The sequence below is a fragment of the Canis lupus genome, chromosome 17 (assembly GCF_048164855.1).
Source record: "Canis lupus baileyi chromosome 17, mCanLup2.hap1, whole genome shotgun sequence".
Taxonomy (NCBI): Eukaryota; Metazoa; Chordata; class Mammalia; order Carnivora; family Canidae; genus Canis; species Canis lupus.
The window spans coordinates 26,359,112-26,377,788 of record NC_132854.1 but is presented as its reverse complement, the minus strand read 5'-3'; the positions used below and the strand labels follow the sequence as shown (position 1 = coordinate 26,377,788).

At 32.5% G+C, this 18,677-nt stretch overlaps 1 long non-coding RNA gene across 2 annotated transcripts in view; it reads left to right on the top strand.

Moving 5' to 3' along the window:
* Positions 1-17,846, top strand: part of LOC140607970 (uncharacterized) — a 353,114-nt gene extending 335,268 nt beyond the window's left edge. For both annotated transcript variants that reach the window (XR_012009913.1, XR_012009914.1), the window contains 2 exons: positions 11,885-11,923; positions 17,775-17,846. This is a non-coding gene — a long non-coding RNA (uncharacterized lncRNA). The remainder of the gene's footprint in view (positions 1-11,884; positions 11,924-17,774) is intronic.
* The last annotated feature ends 831 nt before the right edge of the window (positions 17,847-18,677 follow it).

Sequence of the window (18,677 nt, the reverse complement as noted above, 5' to 3'; positions counted from 1 at the left end):
GGCACAAATATGGTGTTGGTAGATGAATAGATAGTACCTATTAGGGTATAAACGTTTCATGATAACTTTCAAAATAAAAATGCACAAATAACTTAATATAGCCCTATATTGGTTGGAAGTATCCTGGAGTAGTTTTTAAGAAGGAATGGAATTAATACATACAATACATATATATATATATATATATTTTTTTTTTTTTTTTTTTAAAGGAATAGAACAAGAGTGGTGAAGAAGGAACAATTGCATTTTTTTCTTAAGATTTTTTATTTTAGAAAGAGAGAGAGTGAAAAAGAGAGTGGTGGGAGGGGCAGAAGGAGAGGGAGAGAGAGAATCCCAAGGGGAGTCCCCACTGAGTACAGACAGAGACCTGTGGTACTTGATCCGCAACCCTGAGATCAAAACCTGAGCCTTAATAAAGAGTTGGATTCTTAACTGACTGAGCAATCCAGGCACCCTTGCATTTTATTTTTAATTTTGGCAATATTCAAATGTTATTAACAGGATTCCTTTTTTTAAACACTTAGATGCAGAAAAACGCATTACTATCTTCAACATGAAAACAATGCTTTCAGAGATTCTAAAGAATATTTTTCTAAAAAAAAAGTATCTATTTATCTGTGTCTTTCAACCACCTATCTATTTGAATGTAAAGATGCCAATTTTTAAAATGAGAAATTTCAAATTGTATATTAAAATTATGTATTACATCCTATAATTTATAGGAAATTTTACTTAAAGTTTTCATTTGCATAGTTACTATTTTAAATAATATTTCAAAATATGTATATATGCAATAAGTGAAAATATTTTCCTAAAGTCACTAATATTATTAACAATTCATTTTATTATCAATACTAAATTGATAGTAAACTACCAAGTTTTTTTTTTAATTTTTATTTTTTTTATTTTATTTATTTATGATAGGCACACAGTGAGAAAGAGAGAGAGAGAGAGAGGCAGAGACATAGGCAGAGGGAGAAGCAGGCCCCATGCACTGGGACCCCGACGTGGGACTCGATCCTGGGTCTCCAGGATCACGCTCTGGGCCAAAGGCAGGCGCTAAACCGCTGCATCACCCAGGGATCCCCGTAAACTACCAAGTTTAAGACACTCCTTAGGTTAAAATTTTGGTCATATTCATTAACTTTGTTAAACATTAATGAATATTAAATCTGAAAATCTAAATCAGCAGTTAGCATAATTATATACGGTATAACAGTAAAAATGCAGGGAACAACTGGTTTTTTTCTTCACTCATTTCAATATACTTAAAAGAATTGCTGCTTAACAACTTTTTCTTTTGTTGGAACAATTGTGCAGGACAAGTAGTATTTCATATTTTTTTTCATAAGAGTGATAACAGACATCCATATCGTGTTACTTCATGTTAAAGACTTGGTTTAAATCTGTTAATTAAGAAGTTAATTATATCACTAAATACTGCATTTGTTAAATGCAAGGCAACTCATAATGCATGAAGTTGTTATTTTGTGTCATATGTAAAGAAATCTAGGGCGCCTGGGTGTCTCAGTCAAACTTCCAACTCGTGATTTCAGCTCAGGTGGTAATCTCCAAGTTCTGGGATCAACCCCACATTGGGCTCCACTCTCTGCAGGGAGTCATTTGAGAATTCACTGTCTCTCTCCTGCAGACCTTACCCCCTGCAATTCTCTCTCAAATAAATAAATAAATCTTAAAAAAATAGAAAGATGAAGAATAAGACTAATTTTGCTTTCTCATTAAGATTTACATTTTTGGGGATGCTTGGGTGGCTCAGCGGTTTGGCGCCTGCCTTGGCCCAGGGTGTGATCCTGGAGTTCCGAGATCGAGTCTCACATCGGGCTCCCTGCATGCAGCCTGCTTCTCCCTCTGCTTGTGTCTCTGCCTCTCTCTCTCTGGATCTCTCATGAATGAATAAACAAGATATTTTTTTAAATTACATTTTTTAGCATTTAATGTGCCAAATATCAGAAGGATTATCAGTTATTTTAAAATATCTGGTAATGTTATTTCTATAAAATGTCTAGAATTTTAACTCATAAATAAAATCAATTAAAGGTGAAAAACCACAATTCAGATTTGTATAGTTTCCATATAAGTGTGAATGCATTACTTGCAGTTGTAAATATGTTTTTAAAAAATGCCTAGAAATGGAACATCAGTAAATGCTATTCATATGAAATGAGACAATGCCTATTACTTGCTAAATAAGGATATATATATATGTGTGTGTGTATATATATATATATACATATGTATTATATATATATATATAAAATCTATATGTATAAAATCTGTATATATATAATCTCATGTGGGATGTATGATTATGCATTTTTTACTTACTATCTTATGGCCTTGGGAATATGAAATTACTTAGTAAACACTAAATAAAATACCCATTGTTCCTGTTCACTGCCATTTTACCCTCTCTTTCTCATTGGTCATAAAACTATAGCATACATCCACTAGCTTTTTCTATTGTTAGGGAAGATTTTAGTCTCTTTAGTAGTATTAATTATTTCTCCTATATGTAGTTTGGATGATGAATACAAATATATTAGGAATCTGATAAGAGAATGAGATCATTGGATGTTTATTTTCCTGCATATTGGTTTTTGGATTCTATCAGGAATCAGCTTTTACAATTTTCCAAGTTACCCAATGTCCAAACTCTTTCATATTTCCTTGAAAACCTGCTTTTTTTAAAACATCATTTCTTTGTTGCACTTTACTAAACACAACCAATAAAAACCAATAGTCACTGTAAGCTTTTACTCCTAGAATTACTCAGTATGTGTGATCTGTCTCAAAACTATTACAATTGATGGTTTACCAAAAATTTTGCCACTGCATAAAATTAAAAACTTACTTTCCAGCTTAAAGTATTCATTTAAAAAAAAACAAAAGTATTCGTTTTTGCCCTATCACCTGTAACACCAATATTTTAAGTATTTCCTATAAAAACACTCACCGGTGATATCTATCTGCAGTATTTAGGATATAGTAGAGATTTTGGGGGTTAAACTCTCATTGATTCACCATAACAAAATTATTTTTGAACTCATTCCTTATGTGCTACGAAGTTCAGACTTTGCCTGCAGTTGCTAAAGTACGCTGGCTGACGACCTCTAAAATTATGGAGCTAATAAAGTAGAAAATAATTTCTCTGTAGTCACTATGATAATTGGAGAAACTAGCTATTTTTTCTGGAACAAGTTCTGAAATGCATCTGCAGGAAATTCTGCACCCCACCTACAAGAGTTCTATGGACACAATTAGTTGTTTGGCCAACTAATTTGAAGATGAGAAATGCAGAGGAATGAACACACATTGTATGAATAGTACTTGTTTCTGCATCTCAAACCTAGCTTAAAATCCACATGGAGGGAACAATAGTGTTGAGTTTGAAGAAGTCACTAGAGAATTTCTTTGGAGATAATTGAGAAAGCACTGATTTGACTAAAGCATTTCAACAATGTGTGAAGAACCATGATTTGTAAGAAAAAAATGCACAGTACATGATATATGTCTTTTAGTTTTGGGGAACAAGAAGGATTGGCATTTGACTGATGCCAGAAAAATCTAAAGCAGAGAAGCTTTGGTTATTGACTGAAGTTTTCAAGATAGAAAGAAAGAAAGTGACTATGAAAAGTGAAATGTACCTTCATTAAATGAGAAGACCAAAGATATAGGAGTTTCCAACTGATACATGTATAGTGTTTTTTTTTTTAATATTTTATTTATTTATTTATTCATGAAAGACACAGAGAGGGAGAGAGAGGCAGAGACACAGGCAGAGGGAGAAGCAGGCTCCATGCCAGGAGCCCAACACGGGACTCGATCCCAGGACTCCAGGATCACGCCTTGGGCCGAAGGCAGGCACTAAACTGCTGAGTCACCCAGGGATCCCCCATGTATAGTCTTTTAGCTTAAATTATCATGTTATATTTTTCTGAGAAAATGTCCATTCATCTAAGTTTTCAAATTTATTTGCTTAAGCTTATTTCTAATATCTGTCAGAGATCACTTTGACCAATGCAGTTATCCTTTTTCATCCCTAATATTTGATATTTATCCATAAGAGAAAGTGTCTGAGTGGGAATAAATCATATGCATTGTGTGAAATGTTAGTAATATGACTTGGGAAATATTTATGTATATAGTGATTTTGAAAATATCAATTTCTGTTCCCCTAAGAATTGATGAGAATTAATTCAAAGTACCTTCCAAAATAATTCAGCCTTCCAAAATTCTATCCTTTAAATATTTTGTTACTAAGTATTGAATTGATAAATGCATTTTTTGTTCCTCAGAAATGATAAATTTGTTTTCAAATGTTATTAAAATACTATTTTTAATTAATTCTAATTCATGTATTTATGTATAACACCTGATAAATAACTAGGCTTGTCCTATTTCACTACTGATTTTATTTGCTTTAGAATCTATTATCTGATTTTTTCAAGACTGGTCAACACTGTATATGGCATCATTTTTACTTGTTATTTTTATTGTTTTTAGCTTGAAAATAAATTATTAAGCTTATACAATTAGATTTCGATCTTAACCATTTTTAAAAATTTTGTACGTTTTTAGTCTTAAAATTCTTTGTATGTTTGTGTTTTCTGATTGGGCTAATTTAGTAGCACAGAAGTGTTTTTACTCATCATGTGTCATTTTATTTATAACCAGGCTCTTAAGACTGTGGCAGCACACTAGGCAGCATTAATAAAGCATGTCGTGGAGCAATGTATTTGTTTTCACAGGCTGAAATCAATTCACCTTGAAAGCACTGCTCATATAAGATGAATAACTCTGGAGATAAGAAGATCTATCCTATTAGCAATGAAAAAATAGCCTCAGAGGGCTATAAATTTAAAAGCAAGTGTGTTTGTTGGTATTCAGTACATCTATACATCTTAAACCGGTCCAGCTATTAGTATATTAGATGGAGAGTAAGATTGTTTTAGTGCCAAAGAAGCAACCTGGCACTGCTAGACACTTGTGCAAGTGAAGGGAAGTTCAATCACCCAGGTCCTTCAGAACACTGAAGGAATGACATATGAAATTGGATTCATAGGAACTAAAATATTTTTATTTATTTTTTTATTTATTTTTTTTAATAAATTTTTATTTATTTATGATAGTCACACACAGATAGAGAGAGAGAGGCAGAGACACAGGCAGGGGGAGAAGCAGGCTCCATGAACCGGGAGCCCGACGTGGGATTCGATCCCGGGTCTCCAGGATCGCGCCCTGGGCCAAAGGCAGGCGCCAAACCGCTGCGCCACCCAGGGATCCCTAAAATATTTTTAAAAATCAAGTTTGTGATTCAGAAATAAGCAAATCAAAAACTTGATGCAATAATAAGAACTTTCTCTCTAAGGGAATAAGTATGCAGCGTGTTATTGGGATCATTTAAGGATTTTTCTTTTACTCCTTTTCAGTCTGAATAGAGTCACGAATATTACTTTGTTGACATATTATAGATGGCCTTTTCTCTTAACAAATGTAATCATTTTCTAGATTCCTTTTCCACTTCTAATTATTTCCCCAGAGGCAATAAAGAGATACCTTGGAGATTTTGTGGGTTTGGTTCCAGACCACCACAATAAAGTGAATATTGCAAGAAAGTAATATTTTTTTTTTGGTTTCCCAGTGCATATAAAAGTTTATGCTTACACAATACTGTAGTCTGTTAAGTATACAACAGCACTCTGTCTAAAAAACAATATATATATATATATATATATATATATATGTATATACAACTTAAAATACTTTATTGCTAAAAAATGCTAAACATTATTTAAGCTTTCAGTAACTCATAATCTCTGATCACAGATTGCCATAAAAATATAATAATGGAAAAGCTTGAAATATTGCAAGAACTACTAAAATGTGACAGAGACACAACATGAACAAATGCCATTGGAACAATGGTGCGCATAGACTTGCTCAGCACAGGGTTGCCACAAACCTTCAATTTATAAAAAATGCAGTATCTGTGAAGTTTAATAAAATGTGATAAAATGAGATAGGCCTATAATATAGTCTTAGAAATAAATCAAATTTGGGGCATGTGGATGGCTCGGTCAGTTAAGTGTCCAACTTGATTTTAATTAGGGTCCTGAGCCTGGTGTTGGGCTTCGTGCTCAGCAGGGAGTCTGCTTCTCTCCTTTGTCGGACACTGGTTGTAATGAGCACTGAGTGTAATATGTAAGTGTTGAATCACTAAGTTCTACACCTGAAACCAATATTACCCTATTTGTTAACTAGAATTAAATAAAAACTTGAAATACAAAGAGTTAAAAAATTTAAAAATAAACATATAAACATATATATTGTTTTCCTATTTTCACCTTAATTTATACCTACTCATTATCTTTTGTTTTATTCTTCTTGCTTGAAATCTATTTGTTCTAAGTATTTGAAGAATTTGACATTTAGGCTTTGATGATAAATCTTTCTGCTAAAATATGTGTTTAATGCTCTAAATTTTTAAGTAATGCTTCAGTAACAATGCACAAATTTTGATGTTTTATGTTTCTTTTTTAAGTAAATCACATTTTTCAAATTTTCTTGCAAGTTACTGTTTGACATATGAATTATGTACTAGTATATTGTTTAATCTCTAAATATTTGGATATTTTTGATATATCATCCTGTAATTGATGTCTAATTTCATTCAATTGTGTCTGAGACATACTTTGTATGATTTGTATTCTTTTGAATTTGTCTAGATACTAAGGTGTTTGGCCAGGAATGTGGTGTATCTTGTTGAATGTCCTATGTACAGTCAGAAGGAATGCTTTTTGATGTTCCGTAGAGGTCAATTAAGTCAGGTTGGTTGATCGTGCTGTTAAGCCTCACTGATTTTCTTGGAACATCATTGAAAAGTAATTGAGAGAGAGTATTAGAATTTCCAACTATAATTGTGTATTTAAGTTTCCTTTTAGATATCAATTTCTGCTTCAACCGTTTTGAAGATATATTGCAAAATTTGTATTCTTTTGGGATTACTTTGTCTTCTTATAGAATTGACTGCTTTCTCATAATGTGATGTCCGTTTAGTCCTGATAATCTTCCTTGTTCTGAGGTCTATTTTGTCTCAAATTAGTATAGCCATCCGAGCTTTCAGAGTTTGCATGCTACATCCCTTTCCATATCTTTATTGTAAACTCATTTTATGTCCTGCTACTTAAATGAATTTCTTTAAGGAAAGTCCTTGCATTTTTATCGAGTGGGACAATTATTACCTTTTAAACGGTGTGTTTAAATTGCTTACATTGGGGATCCCTGGGTGGCTCAGCGGTTAAGTGCCTGCCTTCAGCCTAGGGCTTGATCCTGGAGTGCCAGGATCGAGCCCCACGTGGGGCTCCCCACATGGAGCCTGCTTCTCCCTTTGCCTGTGTCTCTGCCTCTCCCTCTCTCTGTGTCTCTCAGAATAAATAAATAAAATCTTAATAAATAAATAAATTGCTTACATTTAGGGGCACCTTAGATGGCTCAGTTGTTGAGCATTTGCCTTTGGCTCAGGTTGTGATCCTGGGGTCCTTGGATGGAGTCCCACATCAGGCTCCCCACGGGGAGCCTGCTTCTCCCTCTGCCTATGTCTCTGCCTGTCTCTCTGTGTCTCTCATGAATAAATAAATAAAATCTTTAAAACTAAATTAATAATAAAAAGTAAAATAAAACTAAATTAATAAATTGCTTATATTTAAAGTGATTATAGGTATGGTTAGATCATAATCTGGTATCTTGTTACCAGTTTTCCTTTCATGTTTTATTACATTTTTCTTATTCTGCCTTTTCTCATTTTCATTGAGTCTTTCTTAGGATTCTACATTTTCTTGTCTATATCTTTATAATTATTACCTTTTAAAGTTTGTTCAAACTATATTTTACAATACTGATTATCAAATAATCAGAGTATAAATTTTTTTTTTCTGTTTTGTGAGTATAAGGTCCTTACAACAGGACATTCCTATTTTTCCCTAAAATCTCATGTCATTTTTGCTTTTACATACACTATAAAACCCAATACATTTTTACTATTATTGCTTTAAATATCCAGTTATCTTTTAGAACAAGAAAAGTAAGAATAATAGCCTAATATTTTATGCCATTTATGATATTGTTCATTCTTCTAAGTTTTTATCTAAATTCTAGTTAACATACAATGTAATACTAGCTTCAGATGTACAATATACTGATTTAACACTTCCATACGACACCAAGTGCTCATTAGAAGTGCATTCCTTAATTCCCATCACCTATTTAACCCATTCCCTTATCTACGTCCCTCTGCTAACCATCAGTTTGTTCTCTACAGGTAAGAGTCTGTTTCTTGGTTTGACTCTCCCTTTTTTTTCTCTTTGCTTCTTTTGTTTCTTAAATTCCACATATGAATGAAATCATATGTTATTTATCTTTCTCTGACTGACTTACTTCATTTAGCAAAATACTTTCTAGCTCTGTCCCCATCAATACCACTTCTTTATCTGTTCATCAGTCATTGGACTCTTGGGCTGTTTCCATAATCTGGCTGTTGTAGATAATGCTGCTGTAAACATTGGAGTGCATGTGTCCCTTTGAATTATTAATTTTGTATTCTTCAGGTAAATACTGAATTGTGCAATTTCTGGATTGTAGAATAGTTCTATTTCTATGTTTTTGAGGAATATTCGTACTGTTTTCTAGAGTGGCTACATCAGTTTGCATTCCTACCAACAATACAAGATGATTTTCCTTTCTCCATGTCCTCATCAACACCCTTTGTTTCTTTAGTCTAAATAACCTGCTATTGATTTTAGCCTTTGTGACTGATATGAGGTGATAGCTCATTGTAGTTTTGATTTGTATTTCCCTGATGATGCCTTCTTTTGAGTGTTGGCTTTTATGAGTTATAGATTTTGTACACTAACCCTTTATCAAATATTTTCTCCCTGGATGCCTGGGTGGCTCAGTGGTTGAGCATCTGCCTTCAACTCAGGGCGTGATCCCGGGGTCCTGGGATCAAGTCCCATGTTGGGCTACCTGCATAGAGACTGCTTTTCCCTCTGACTACATCTCTGCCTCTCTCTCTCTCTCTGTCTCTCATGAATAAATGAATAAAATCTTAAAAAAAAAATCTTCTCCCATTCTGTAGGTTGCCTTCCAGTTTTGTTGACTGTTTCCTTTGCTGCATAGAAACTTTTTATTTTGTTAAAGTCCCAGTAGTTTATTTTTGCTCATTTCTCTTGCCACAGGAGACATGTCTAGAAAGAACTTGCTATGGCCAATGTCAAAGAGGTTGCTTCCTGTGTTTTTATCTAGGATTTTGACGGTTTCCTATTTCACATTTGGATTCTTCAACTATTTTGAATTTCTTTTTGTGTATAGTATAAGAAAGTGGTCCGGTTTTGTTCTTCTGAATGTTGTTATCTAGTCTTTCCAAAACCATTTGCTGAAGAAAGTTTATTTTTTCCCATTAAATATTTTTTGCTGCTTTGTCAAAGATTAATTGACATATACTTGTGGGTTCATTTCTCAGTTTTCTGTTCTGCAATGATCTATGTGTCTGTTTTTGTGCCACTACCATACTATTTTGATCGCTCCAACTTTGTAATATAACTTGAAGTCTGGAGTTGTGATGCCTCTAGCTTAGCTTTTCTTTTTCAGGTTGCTTCGGCTTTTCAGGTCTTTTGTGGTTCCATACAAATTTTAGGATTCTTTGTTCTACGTTCAGGCATTTCTTTCTTTAGATTCCAGTTTCTGACCTTTAAAAAATTCTGTTGTCTGGAGAACTTTTTAGCATTTGCAGAGCAAGTATTCTGGCATTTAATTCCCCCCATCTTGTTCATCTAAAAAAGTCTTTATTTTTCCTTTACTTTTGAATAACATTTTCACAGGCAGTGGAATTCCAAGTTGACATAGTTTCTCCTTTTATCACTTTAAGGTTGCCCCTTTCCTCTGGTCCTGTTCATGTGATTTCTGATGAGAAGTTGACTGTGATTCCAACCTTTGTTTCTCCATAGGTAGGATCTTTTCCCCCTTTTGTCATCTTTGAGATTTTCTCTTTAACTGATTTCAGCAGTCTGGATATGATATGCCTCTGTATGTGTGTGTGTGTATGTGTGTGTGTTGGACTACATCCTTTGTGTTTTTGAGCTTTCTTGGATTCATGGCTTAGTCTTTGACATGAATAGTGGATGTTACTAACTTATTGCTTCACAAAACTCTTCTTCTGTACCATTCTTTCTACTTCTTTGTCTTGAATTTCAGCTGCATGTATGCTGCAGTATTTGATATTTTCCCATAACTTTTGGCTGTTCTGTTCTGTTTTTATGGTTATTGTATGTGTGTGACAGTGTGTGTACTTTTTTTTATGTTCTAGAAGAGTAATTAATCTTGATGTATCATCAGGTTCAGTGATTTTTTTTCTTGATTATGTCTAGTCTACTAATAGACCCATGAAACACATTTTTCATTTATGTTACTTTGCTTTTGATTTGTAACATCCCATCTGATTCTTAAAGTTTCTATTTTCACCTGCTATCCATCTGATCTTATATATCACATTACTTTTCTTTTGAAGCCTTTAACACATTATCCATTGTTATTGTCAATTTCTTTTCTGATAATTCCAAAATATGAGCCATTTTTATTCAAATTCTAATTATTATGTCTTGCCTTTAGACTCCCTTTTTTGTTTTGCCTTATGATAATCCTCATATTTTACTTTATTATTATTATTTTTGGAAAGCTGTGAATGTTTATGACACAGGAATAACTTGGGGTCAACATATGGACTACTAGGAGAAGAACATGAATTTTCTTCATGAATGTTCTTTGCTTTAAATTTTGGGATTATGTTAATCTCTTTAGAGACTGGATGGTTTTAAATATCATTGCTGTGGTTATCAGAAGTGAAGTTTATTGTTCAATTGGACACCAAAGGATTTAAATTCCTGTGGTAAAACATTGTTTTCATCTCCCACTCAACTGGGTCTTCCCTTTGTTTCTTAGTGAGAATCAATGTCTTGAGCATTTCTTACTCTGTCCCCTGCTATTTTTAACAAGACATGTTAGTATCATTAAAATGGAGTAGCAGAGGGGAAACTTCTCTGATTTTCTCCTTTAACTTTTCACAAAGACATGTACTGCAACTTGTTTCAGCAATGTTGCTTTTTGTCCCCTTCCTGAATTTTCCCTTGCTGCTCTATATGTTCAGCAGTATCCTTAGGCTAAGATTTTGCATGGCTTTCTCTTTTACCCAGACAATTAAGGCTTTGTTACCTAGAAGATAGACGTATGTGGTCTAGACTGAAATTCGTTTTCTCTCTTCCCTTCTGTCAGCTGTGATGAGATTCAACCAGTTTCCTCCAGATATAGGCTTTGATGAATATCCCCTGTATATTAAATCTTTTTTTATGAGAGAGAGAAATTGATGTGAACACATATTATATGTGATTTCTTTTCCCCTCTCCCAGCCATAACCACAGAGGTAGCTTTCTCTGTATTTTTTCTGATTAACAGCCTGTTGGAGTTTCTAAGGAAAAAGTTTGCAAGGTGACAAGAACTGCCCTATGTCTCTGGTCTCCCAGACCTTCACATGCCCACAATAGCTAACACTCAGAATCACCCATAAGCAATAAAAATATATATATATATATATATATATATATATATATATATATATATTGCTTAATCACCCTGTTGGCTTCCATGGATTCTGATTGGATATGCATCTAAGTAAATGCTTAGGTCCTATTTATGCCTACATGCACCTGTGTCTAAATTCTGGGATGGTGGTAGTTTGTAAGTCATCTTTTTCTAATGGGTTGAAGCAAATAATTGATTTTTTAATTAATATATTTTTTTCTCTTTTTGTTGTTAGGATCAGAGAAACTTCTTTCCAGCTTTATCAGATCTCCAGGTTAGATATTTCATTCATTGAAGAATTACTGATTTTATCATTAAAAATAATGAAATAAAAAAATGAAATATTCCAAAAATATTTTATCAACTTAATGTCATGATGATATTTGTGTTTTTCTTTTTTTTTTTTTTTTTGATATTTGTGTTTTTCAAGCATGTTTCTAGGTACAGCTTGTGAAGGTATTTAGGTGAGTGAATTACGGACACCAATGTTTACATGTAAGAAAACTGCAGTGGTCAGCTTCAGAGATGTTGGAGGTTTAGAAGGAATAATAGTAGAAAGGATGTATTTGGAATAATAACTATATATTGAAAAGATTTATGATATATTTTGGAAATACAGTTTTAAAAAATCTTTCTGGTAGATTATCTATGGAGAATGGAAGAGAAGGAGTTGATAAAAAAAAGTTCTCACAGTTTTCTGTGTCTAAATTAGTATTTGCAAAGATAATAAGACTAGAGAATTAGTCTTGGGATACAGGATATAATTTGTTCTTTTACCAAATATTTTTAGGTTGATTACTTCTACACATAAAATAAAATTGTATTTTTCTAATCCTTGGTTGAAGCCAGCAGAGGTGATACTTCCAGACCAGGTATTTAATTGCCAGTGGGAAGCACTCTAGAGCTCTCTTTTCACTGGAACTGCTATTAGTCAAGTTTAAGTTTGTGGCTGCTCTGTGAACCTAGATTCAGAGCAACTATGATTTACGGTACCGTCTCCTGACCCTCAGTGTACAAGAACTGTGAGAAAGAAATCAGAGTTTGTCATTTTAAGTTACTGAGATTAATGATGTTTCCCCTGTAATAGCATAACCTAATCTATGCTGACTTGTCAAGGGGAAAAGTCAATAGTTTAGATTTGAACATTTTAACTTTGAGTTATGGAAATATCTATCTTGCAGTTGGATAACTGAGTGCAAAGATTAGAATAGAGGCATGAGTTGGAAATAAATTAGAGAATCATCTTTATGTAGAAGATATTTGATACCATAAGAGTAGTGGATATTGCCTAATTAAGTTTAGAAAGACAAGAGGCATGATCTTCAAATATTTAAAAATCCATATGTAAAGACAACAGGTATCCAATAAGAAGATGATAAGGATTAGATTATATTTTGATGGTCTAGAGGTTGAGGACAAAGAGTATTTTAGGAAGGTGGGAGCAGCCAACAAATGCATGTTTTGCTAAAAATGTCAAAAAAGAACTAAATATCTCACTTGAATTTAATAGCATTAGCTACCTTATAGAAAGTAGTTTCAGAGACAAAGCAATAAGCAAAATAAAATAAGAAAAAGAAAGTGAGGGGGATGCCTGGGTGGCTCAATGGTTGGGTGCCTGCCTTCGGTTCAGGAGGTGATTCCGGAGACCTGAGATAGAGTCCCACATCGGGCTCCCTGCATGAAGCCTGCTTCTCCCTCTGTCTGTGTCTCTGCCTTCTCTCTGGGTCTTTCATGAAAGAATAAATAAAATCTTTAAAAAAAGAGTGAGAAATTCCATTATCATTCTCTAACATCAACTATATTAGGCACTAGTGAATATATATAATATATATTTATATTATATTTTATGTACATATGCATTTATATTTATATCACATATATGTGTGCAAATTTACATTTGTATATATAGGTACACCCAAATATGTACATTCCTGTGTATAAATAAATTTATGTTTATATACATATATATGCAAACTTACAAGCATAAGAAAACTATTGACTGATTTTTTCATAATTGCATATTTTCCTATATTCTTTGTAATAATATATGGAGATTTGAATTTCGTTGCTCAAGTTACCCAAGTAGGAGTAGTAGAGTTGGAAAATTAGCCTATCTACTCTTTTGAAAAGCAGTGGTGATTTTGTTGTAGGATTTTATGTTTAAGTTTATAACTGTCATTTATATTTTTTCTACTTTTTTTGCTTTGCTTTATGAAATACTTATGAACCATAGTTTTCATTACTGAATGGTTTCCAATATCTTTTGTAATGATTTTGAAATCCCACTTTATTTTTAGTTATTATTGATTTATTCTTACGTTTTACATTTCTTATATCCTCATGATTATCAATATCATAACTGAATCCATTTGTTTTGATTTGATATTTGGAAGATGAAGAATATACTTTTGGTAATAAATTCAATCTTATTTTTAAAAAATTGGGAGGCATCGGGGTGGCTCAGTTGGTTAAATGTCTGACTCTTTATTTTGGCTCAGGTTATGATCTCAGGGTCATAAAATCAAGCCCCATGTTGGGCTTGGTGCTCAGTTTGAGATTATCTTTCTCCCTCTCCCTCTCTCTCTCTCAATAAAAAATAAAATATTAAAAAAAATCTCTTATGCAATCTTTAATACTACTTCAAAGATAGTTATACATATGTATATCTATGTACATATATATATATATATATATATATATATATTCTTCCAAAATATTCTTGGAAGCCTAATTTATTCTGTTATTTATATTAACTCATAATAACTTCATGGTTCTATATCTAAAAGAAGAGATACTTATTTTTGATGATATTGATAAGTATTTTACTCAGGAGCTACATTTATTGTAGTTATATATTATTTTCTCATATATATGCACTTATATTTATACATATCTTTGTATTTCTATTTAAAATTTGAGGCTGAATATTTGAGCATGCGTTTTGGTTGCTTTAAACATGAATAACAACCTGATTCAATATAAATTTAGGGCCCAACAACTTTTCATGTCAAAAGCTCTTTATTGTATTGTTTTCATTTTTTAGTAGATTTTGAGGCAAAAATTATTTTTATTTCTTCATAAATCATTTTGATATTTCATATCAAATTGTTAGAACTTAGATCTTATAATTTAAAAGTCCTTTTATAATATGCTTTATTTTACATTAATCTTCTTTGATTTTTTAGTTATTTTGAGATTTTTTTCATTGAATTCTCAATTTCACTTATTCTACCTTAATGCAATATATAATTCATATTTGGCTGTGAATATTATCTCCTCTCTCTCCATCATATCATATTCCTCTATAGGTTAATCACTTAGTTCATGCTGCAGTTTTCTAATTTCCACATATTTACATTGTAAAGTTTATGCCAACACAAAATAAGCATTTCCCATAATCCCATTTACTATATATTTTCTTCACTTTCATGTTAGCTCTCAACTGTGGTGTTCTAATGTCTACAGTTCTGACAGTCTGTTTAAGGCAATGTACAGGCTTACTACTGCTTCCTCTGTTAAAATTATTCCAGGCTCCACTCACTGCCTCATCATCCAAAGCCTCTCTCATATTTTAGGCAGCAACCTGTTGCATGGTAATGAAATCTGCATCTATTATCTACATTATTGTCTGTTGATACCCAGTAGCTTTAAAGAACAAATATTTATTATTATTACCTCACAGTTTATTTTGGCCAAGGATACAGAAGTAACTTAGTTGAGTGTCTCTGACTCAAAAGCTACCATGAAGTAGAATCAAGCTGTCAGCTGCAGGTTTATCTGAGAGTTTTATTGCTGAGGGATAAACAAGCTCATTCACATAGTCATTGAAAGGCCTTGTTCTTTTGTATGGTTCTCTTCAAAGTGCTAGTTCACAACACTGTATCCCTTAGGGTGAGTAACTGAAGGGAGATTGAGAAAGTGAGCACAATCAAGATAAAACTGCAATCTTTTACATCCTAATCTTGGTAGTAACACCCCATTACTTCTGTCATATTATATTCATTTGAAGCAAGTCACTAAATCCAATCAGTACTCAAAGGAACAGGATTAAATGAAGTTGTGAATACCAGTAGATAGAAATCACTGGGAGCTATTTTAAAGGCTGCTTATGACAGAAAGACATTTAAAATCATTCAGATACTCTTTATATCAGGAGTCAGTGAAGAAGAAACATTATTCTTGGCTATTATTATTTATAAAACAAATTTATTTTTTAGTTAATCAAGTAAAACTATGCCACTAATTATTTATCAATTTCCAATATATAGCAAATATAGGAAAAAGAAATCCACCAAATATTTTGACATTGTGAAGCCTAGTAGTTGCAAAATCATTTAATTTCATATACTTTATGTATGTTCATTAGTATTTGATAGAGAAGTAAGTAGAGTTTACATTAGTGAGGGCTAGCCAAATTCTGTTTTAGATAGGCCTAGTGTATACTAGAAAGAAAGCAAAGAAGAAATGCATGAGTAAAATGCTAATTGTATTTTATTTGTTTGAAGTTAAACTGAACAGTTTCTACCATGGTGAGTCTAATTGTGTGACTGTACTATGTAAAAAGTAGTACAGCATATTTCCATGAACTTAGAATTGATCCACTTCACTATAACCATCAAAAAATCTATTGTTGATTTCTTATGTAATAACCACTTCACTTGGCTTAGTATAATCTGCTAATTTAAGAACAAGCTAATATTGTTTCTCCATCAGACTTCTGGTAAAATAAATTTAAAAAATTCTCAGTCTAACAATTTTGATACCTTTAAATATATTGCTTGAGGTTGACAGGGTCATGGATTACCACTATTTGGGTGTGACTCTCCTCTACACATTTCACAATTTATCAAGCATGTTGATGAGAATACCATGTGAGATGATGCCAAAAGGTCTTAGTAAAATACAGATTTGTTAGATTTTTTTCTTTCCTCTTATCTAAGAAGCCTGTCATCCTGTCATCATGCATGAGCAATGCTTTCAATTTGAATGAATTTGAGATAGGAAGAACAAATATGCTGCCAGTAGCCATATTTTATAAAAGCTTGACTAATGCTTAATGCTGAATGTAGTGGAAGGATTGCTGACATGAACTATTTTCACCTTGTGGAATTTAATTCTTCTATTTTTTTTTTGTCCTTAGTGGAGATTGAGAATTAAATCTTTGCCCATAGCATTCAAAATTTACAGTTCCCTAAGTAAAAGGTGTTGACCATAAATTTTTTCCTCATTACGCTTTCTGTTCCAATATCCTGGTCACTTACATCTATGAATGCATTATGCTTTCGGTATGATGCATATTAGTGTTCTTGTTTGACAGCTATAGCTGACAAATGAGGACATTTTGGAGACCATTCAAGGGCTGATGCCCTTGGGTGAGGCTAAGGTAGATGGCCTGCAGCATGTGCAAACTAGTTCATATTTCTCTTGAAGACTATGAAAATAATCACTAACTTATCTTCATAAATATCCCATTTTCCACCATGGTAATGGACAAGATAATAACCAATATAACACAGACTGATTCTTGAACAGAACAGCTAACACAGTAAAGAAAAGAAAAAACAAAAAAAACCAGCATTCCAAATTTTTAATTCTTCCATTTTCATTCAAGTCATATGACTTAGCAAATAAGACAGAGAAGAGTCTCTACATTGCTAAAAGTCTCATTATAAAGCTTATCTGAAAATAGTATTGGCAATACACACTAATACATAGTCTGGAGACACTACTAGAAAAAAATTAGATGAATTCCTTTACTAAAATATATTAAGATAATATTTTTTTAAGGTTATGAAAAAAGTATCTCAGAAAAACGTGTCTTTTTATGGATGGCTTTTTTTTAGATTTTATATAGATTTATCATATCTCAATAATCCTTTCTTTAAAATATACCTAGTTAATACTTTTGCAGTATCAGTGTACTTATTTATAGACCTTCCTGGGCTAATGGTATACTTTAAATGTACTTTCCTTTGTATGCTGCCATTTTCCTAACAAAATTTTTCATTATAGTTAGAATTATTCCAATTATTCCAATTTTTTAATTATTCCAATAATTAATTGCTATGCTTAAATACATATCTATATTGATTTATATGTATGAATAGTAAATGATCTTTTATTAGTTTGCAGTATTACTGGGAAAAGAACCATCCAGTGTCTAAACTACCAGATTGCAAGCTATTAGCCACAAATTGTGAGTGATTAATTCTGTTTCTATGAAGTTATATTAAAATAATGATGGTATTTCATAATTTCTTTGCCTAATTTCTTGTCAAAAAATAAACATGTAGATAGAAGAGGTAATATGTTGAAAAATGTTAATAGTGGTTTTAAAGAGAATTTTTGAGTGGCTTGTAAATAAACAAAGAGCCTATGACATAACTGAAAGTAAGCATCCTTACCAAAAAGGTTGCTTATTATTACAGGTAACTGCAATTGTACATATGTTAATAGAAGAGATACTATATTGTTATAAAATTTTTATTTTTTTCTTAACATCAGTTATGAGTTACCCAAAATACTACTAAGTTAAAATTTGAATTATTATAATTGAAATGAGAGTTACTTGCCCCAAATCCTTTAACGTATTGAGATTTGAAGAGACACCTGGATGGCTCAGTTGGTTAAGCCTCCAACTCTTGAATTCAGCTCAGGTCATGGTCTCAGGGTCCTGGAATTGAGCCCTTAGTTGGGATCTGTGCATAGTATGGAGTCCGCTTGGGAGCTTTCTCTCCCTCTGCCCCTCCCTCAACTTGTGCGCTCTCTCTCTCTCTCCTTAAAATAAATAAATAAAATCTTTTAAAAAAAGAATTGGGATTTGGAGATAGAAAATGTAATATATATCTATTACATATTTTAAAAAGCATATTCAATGAAAATGCTGTTTACATAAGGAGGTGTGGTAAAAATTACATCAACTAAGGCTTTATTTCAGTAAGAAAATTAAAATTCAAATAAAACAAAGGAAATCATTTTTAATCAAGTAGAAGAAACAAGACAGAATGAGGAAGTTCGTCACAATTCAG